This window comes from Triturus cristatus, chromosome 7 (genome assembly GCF_964204655.1).
Source record: "Triturus cristatus chromosome 7, aTriCri1.1, whole genome shotgun sequence".
In the NCBI taxonomy this organism is placed as follows: domain Eukaryota; kingdom Metazoa; phylum Chordata; class Amphibia; order Caudata; family Salamandridae; genus Triturus; species Triturus cristatus.
Window position 1 is genome coordinate 472,194,824 of NC_140590.1, and position 6,132 is coordinate 472,200,955.

The 6,132-nt window shown below is 54.8% G+C and overlaps 1 long non-coding RNA gene across 1 annotated transcript; it reads right to left on the reverse strand.

Moving 5' to 3' along the window:
- Positions 1-318: 318 nt before the first annotated feature.
- On the reverse strand, positions 319-5,629 carry LOC146809940 (uncharacterized). Its single transcript, XR_014965603.1, has 3 exons — positions 5,440-5,629; positions 4,702-4,804; positions 319-443 (listed from the first exon to the last, which is right to left on the reverse strand). It is a non-coding gene; the product is annotated as an uncharacterized LOC146809940 (long non-coding RNA).
- Between the last annotated feature and the right edge of the window lie 503 nt (positions 5,630-6,132).

A 6,132-nucleotide genomic window follows, 5' to 3' on the forward strand; every position in this document is an offset into this window, starting at 1 on the left:
CCTGACCGAGACCCCCCCTCGCCACTGCCATCGAGGGATAAGTTGAGACCAAACTACTGTGGAACCCGGGCAAGCCCTGGCCACCCACCCCGCAGTGGAAATGATCTCCTCAATAAGCACGCGCCTCCCCAATTTTGCCAAATCATTCTCCCCCAGGTGAAGTATCACCACTGACGGGGGGGGCCGCTGCTGAGCTAAGAGTCCCTGGAAATAATCCCGAAACTGGCTGAGGCATAAACCCCCCCTCCCAAAAAATGATATAACAAACCCCTGTTTCAGTGCACGCGTCCTACGGTCTATTGAAAGAAAAACATGTTCCGCCCGCCTAACATAAGAGTGGCCCACAATCCAAGTCACCAATTTCTTGTGTCCTCCGTGCTGTGCCGATGTCGGTCGTTGGCGCCCGGTGACGAGTTCCTCCCCTGCGTGACAGGTTTGAGAAACTGCAAAAAACCAGAAACATAACCGGCGTGAGCACCATTCTGTCACAACATGTCAATTCGTACATAACTTTTGTAACGTTCAGACGACCATCTCCCCAATGTCTTCACATTCTCCACTGAGAGACCCCTCGCTATTGCCTCAGTTGCTGCCCCAATCCTAAATGAATGGGTGCCGAATTCCCTTGGATCGAACCCTGCCAAACTGACCGTTAACTCCAAGACTCGCCTAAACTGGTACCTAGTCAATGGTGTACCATCGGCGTGACACAGCAGCGTGTCCCCCGCTGTGTACTCCCGTTGCCTGCAGAAAGCCTCCACGTGAGAAACCGGGCAGCATGGGTTGGCCCGTGCCCGGTGGAGCACTATGGTGTGACCCCGAGAGTCCTGATCAGTTTTCGATCTCTGAATTGTTATTCTCATAACGTCGTCCCTGATCTCCACCCCGGCCCACCGTAGACCGCTCACTCTGTCTGCTTTTGACCCAGCAACTAATTCCCCAACCCTCAAAGCCCCGTAAAAGGCCAGGGAAAATGCCGCCTTGAACAAGATAACCTCCCACTGGGAGCTACAAACACTGTGCAGCGCCCCCAATAAGGCCGTCAGCCGTGCCAATCCAATGGGCCTTCTCCTATCGCTCCGATAACCCTGTAAACGGCGCCAACCCCTCAAGGCCTTGCGCACCAGAAAGGTGTTAGTGGGATCACGCATACCCTTACCCTGCGCAAAGAAGGAGACCGCTGCCCTATGTCTGTTCGCAGTTGCTACTGTGCGCCCTTCCCTGTGCATTGATTCTAGGTAAGCTGCAAAGCTGTCCTCCTGGGCCCACCTAGCCTCCCATTCCTGCCCCAAAAAAGCCCGGTAAGACAAAAACGCCCCTTCGTAAGCTGTCTTGGTCCTGGGGGCTAAGCTAGCGACCACGAGGTCCTGTAATCTGGGGCACCAATCTGCCAAAGTACTGCCGGGAATTGCGCCGGCTGGGGATCTGCCGCCGGAAGATGTTCCCTGAAAACCTGCATTTTAAAGCGAGAAAGGGAATCAGCTGCATTATTGAGGACGCCAGGGACATGCTTGGCTCTGAAAACCACATTCCATTTTAAGCATTGCAAGACAATCTCCTTCAGTAAACGGAGTATGAATGGACAGCGTGCCCCCTGCTGGTTTATGCATTCCACAACCGTCATGTTATCCGACCAGAACACCACGGATTGGTCGCGTAAGTGTTCTGGCCAGACCATCAATGCTACCCAGATCGGAAAGAGCTCCAGAAAGCCAATATTGGTAGTCAGTCCCTGTGTTCTCCATTCCGCTGGCCACCGCTGGGCGACCCACCTGGTACCCAGAATGGCGCCAAAGCCGGTACCCCCAGCAGCGTCCGTCCATAAGCCCAATTCCGCCGATGTGGAGGGAGGACCCGGCCACACTACTCTGCCATTAAAATCCTCCAGAAATGCCATCCAAATAAGCATATCCTGGCGAACCTCAGATGACAACCTTGTGCGGTGATGTTTCTCCCGTAGCCCTTTCATAGCTTGGGCAATAGAGCGTGAAAAAGGGCGTGCCATTGGGATGACCCAAAGCGCAAAATTCAATTGCCCCACCACCTCCTGTAGCTGTTGCAATGTAACCTTGTCTTTGCGTAAGCACTGTCGTAGGGCTGCTCTAAAGCTAGATACCTTAGCCATGGGTAACCTGAAGCATCCTTCCACTGAATCAATTTCGATACCAAGAAATTCCAAACAGGTGGACGGGCCAACCGTCTTCCCCGGCGCTAGCGGGACCCCAAAAGCCCGCATGAGCACACAAAATTCCTACAACGCCCAAGCACACTCCTGAGATCCCGCCGCACCTAGGAAAAGGAAATCGGCCAGATAATGCATCACCTGCCGGTGGCCCGTGACCTCTCTCATGACCCATTCCAAAAATGAGCTAAACGCCTCGAAGTAAGCACATGAGATGGAACAGCCCATGGGCATACATTTATCCATATAGAACTTGCCATCGAACGTAAAACCTAAGAGATGGTGGTCCAGAGGATGGACTGGGAGGAGGCGGAAGGCAGATTCTATGTCTGATTTTGCCATCAACGCCCCTGGCCCCAGTGCCCGCAATAAGTCAACTGCCTGGTCAAATGAAGCATACTTTACACTACAAATCCCCTCATCAATCGCATCATTCAGTGACGCACCTCTAGGTGCCGATAGGTTGTGGATCAATCTGAACTCCCCTTTCTCTTTTTTGGGCACTACCCCTAGTGGAGAACACACAAAATCAGGGACAGGCACCTGCTGGAAAGGGCCAGCGATCCTACCCAGGGACAGTTCCTTGCTACTTTTAGCAGCCACCACTGCGGGGTTATGTTGCACCGACAGTTGGTTCCTGCAATGTGCGCTACCTGTGTAGCCCCCCGCCGGGATCCTAAAACCTTGAGAAAAACCTTCCTGCAGTAGAGTGGCCGCTGTGTGATTCGGGTACCTGTTCAACCAAGGGATCATTGCCAAAACATCTATAGGGGTTGGGATATCCCGAATATCTGCACTACACTGGCTTCCCCCTCCCCCTCTGACTGTGGTTGCCCTGCTTGGACCTGCAAGATGACTCGGGGTGGGAGGGATGACCGCAGATCGAACATGCATGCCTGAATTTACAGGTGCCCGTGGCCCTCGTGCAAGTGCGCTTATTAAAGTCCCAACACACCCCTTTCCTCTCAAACCCCCCCCCCCACCCCTACCCGGGACCTCACTCCCCTGAGCCGCCCGAAAGGGGTGTTGAGGTCTGGTGGAGTACCCCCTGACCGCAGTGGTAGACTGAAGTGGGGCAGAGCTCCCTGAAAACTGCCTATGCCATGACACAGAGTCCACCTTATCCCATGCCAATGATGCGTCAAATTCCTTAGCTTTCCTGAAATTGACATCATATTCCTTCCAGGCATCCCCCGGGTACTGCTCGCTCCACCCCACAATTCTACTCTGGTAGCAAGCCAATGGCGCCTGCACATTAGGAGGCCTTTCGGCCATTATGGTCGTGAACACTGCAAAAGCCCTAACCCAATTGAGCAAAGATTCCTCTACCCTAAATCTAGCACACTGTGCCCTCCACTCACTTGGATGCATCCACTCTTTTAGTGTCTTTGCCTGTTCCATCTCCCTGTGATCCAGTAGCAATGAAATAATGTAAACATACTTTCCCGCCCAAATCAATTCCTTCGTTGCCTGGGACACGTGTTGTGCCAAATTCTCACTCCTAGAGGGCAATGACCCATCGCCCAAGAGGGGCAGTGCCACCTCCTTACCATTTTCCTGCGCCGCGGCCGGTTGACCACCATCTGCCTTCGGTAGGGCGGGGCTGGGACCTGCAAGTGAAGAAGAGGGGGGAACCGCAGCTCTATCCGCTGCCGCTGCTGATTTAATCTTTTCTACCAACTGTGCTGCTTCTGCTGCATGATCTGACGTCGCTGGTAACACACCCCCCTTTTTTAGCCAAGGTAATAAAGCCGCTATCTGAGATACCAATTCAGGCGGGACCGAGTCCGGGCTATCTGCTGGGACTACGGGCACCCCGAGGGGCATAGCCGGTGGCACTGGCATAGTAGGCAAAGGAGAGACCGGTGGCGGCAGACCCGGCACTGGGAGCGGTAGCACGGGCCGGGGAGTAGGCCCCACAGGAGGTAGCGCCGGCGGCATGGCAGGAGCCGATGTCACGGGTGCCTGGACAGGTACAAGGGGTACCGGATCAGGTACAAGGGGTACCGAAACCGCGGGTGGGATTGAAACCGGTACCACTGGGGCTGGGGCACTGCGCCTTCGCTTCTTAGCCTTGGACGTCTTGGGCGGGCTAACAAAATCCCCTCTGGACAAGGGTGCCTTCCGCTGCCGCGCGGGCCTGCCAGAAGAAACTGGGGTGTCAGTAAACCTTTCATTCATGCGGGCCTCCAATTCATCCACCTTACTCAATCTCCTATTGAGGCTGTTCATCTCCTGCATCATGGCCTGCAACATAGCCTCCATCCTGGACCCCCCTTCACCACCCATTGGCCCCGCCATGACTTGGGTGCACCGCCCTGCACTGATACCCTAATACAGGCGTAAGTACGCTTATTACCTTCACCAGATGGAGGATATACAGGGGGCTGTAAGCACCATGCAACCATAACCGCAACGCCCCGGCTTATCCGGTTTGTCAGGGGTGAGTAAACTCTAACGTAGACCCACCCGGCGGCTACCAGAAGCAATGCAATGCGAGCCCCCCGCTCTCCTCTTACCGTTCAGGATCCGGCGCACTTCTAGGCGGAATTTCGCCCGCGACCACACTGAAGTCCGCCACTCCGCTCGCTACGTGAGATATAGGATACCGCGTTAATGTGCCTAAAATAGAAAATGCATTAATACATGCTAGTATTAAATACAACCAGCCGGTGAAAACGGACTGCACCACGTTCAAACAAAGGTATGTAGCTTACACTTTAATTACCTCCCACAGCAACCTCACAGGCAGTTGGCTACAGCTAGCTTGGACCTTCCTTAGCCACCCCTCCCGTGCCCTTAGCTGTGCCCCCCACCGTGGTTATAACACAATTTTGGTAGCACAAGGTTAACCAAAGGAAATTCACAGGCTGTTGTGAGGCACTGCTGGGAAAAGAACCCTTGCCTCCTGGGGACCTGCAATATCACAGGCCAAACACACTCAGCAGGCAGTGACTCACGCTTTCAAAATTGTCCTGAACACCACAGTCAAAAGCAAGCCCCAGGTGCACACAACCCGTGTTCACAACACGCCCCTGTGCTTTGATGCCTGCTTTCAAAAATGCCTGCCTTCACAATTTGGATAAAATGCCCGCGCTTCCCTTGTTCCTTAATTGCCCCTCCTTCTACCGTCCAAAGCGCCGCACACGCGCGCGCTCAACCACGAGGCCTCCTACTGTACTGAACACACCCCCTGTTCAGTAAAAAAACGCTCCGGTGGCGCTGGCAGCCTGCCTTGCACCGCGACGCGTACTTACGGGAATCAGCCAGCACGCGTCCTGCTACCTTCGTGTAAACCCACCCGGCGCCGCTCTAACCATGAACTCCAGAAGCCGTCTCTCCGCGACGTCCGCGTTCGCGCTCCGCAATCCGGTAGATGCAAATGCAGGAGCCGGATCAGCTGCCTTCCTCCACGCGCGGGAAATTAGAAAGCCTCACCGGAATCGCCGCACCTGCAAGGGGGGAAACAAAAAGAGAAAATTATGCGCCCTGAGCGCCGGGGCACGTCCGTTGTGTGGGGGAGCGTCCAGGCAACAAGGGGGTCACCTGGGCGCTCCCCACCTCTTTATCCCACCCCCAGTGGCCCGCCCCCCCTCCCCTCCGACCCGGATGTCGATTAGCGACATCCGGGTCACGTAAACAGCCAATCGGTGGTAGGGGCGCGCCCCAGTGGACACGCCCCCACCACCGAGAGGTCCGGGGGAGGTCGCCGCACCGCCATGCAGGCGGGGGGGCCAAGAGCCCCCCCTTTCCATTTCATTCCCATACTCAGTGTTTACAACATAAAAATAGAACTGCCTGCATGTTTCTGAGAATTTCCGTACTCTCCAATTAAAAGTACTACGTCTCTCTTGAATAGTGCAGGTACTCTTTCTCTCTCAAAATAAAAAAGTGCCGGTACTCGGCACCGGACAGCACCCGCCCATTTAAAGCACTGCCCATACCCACAT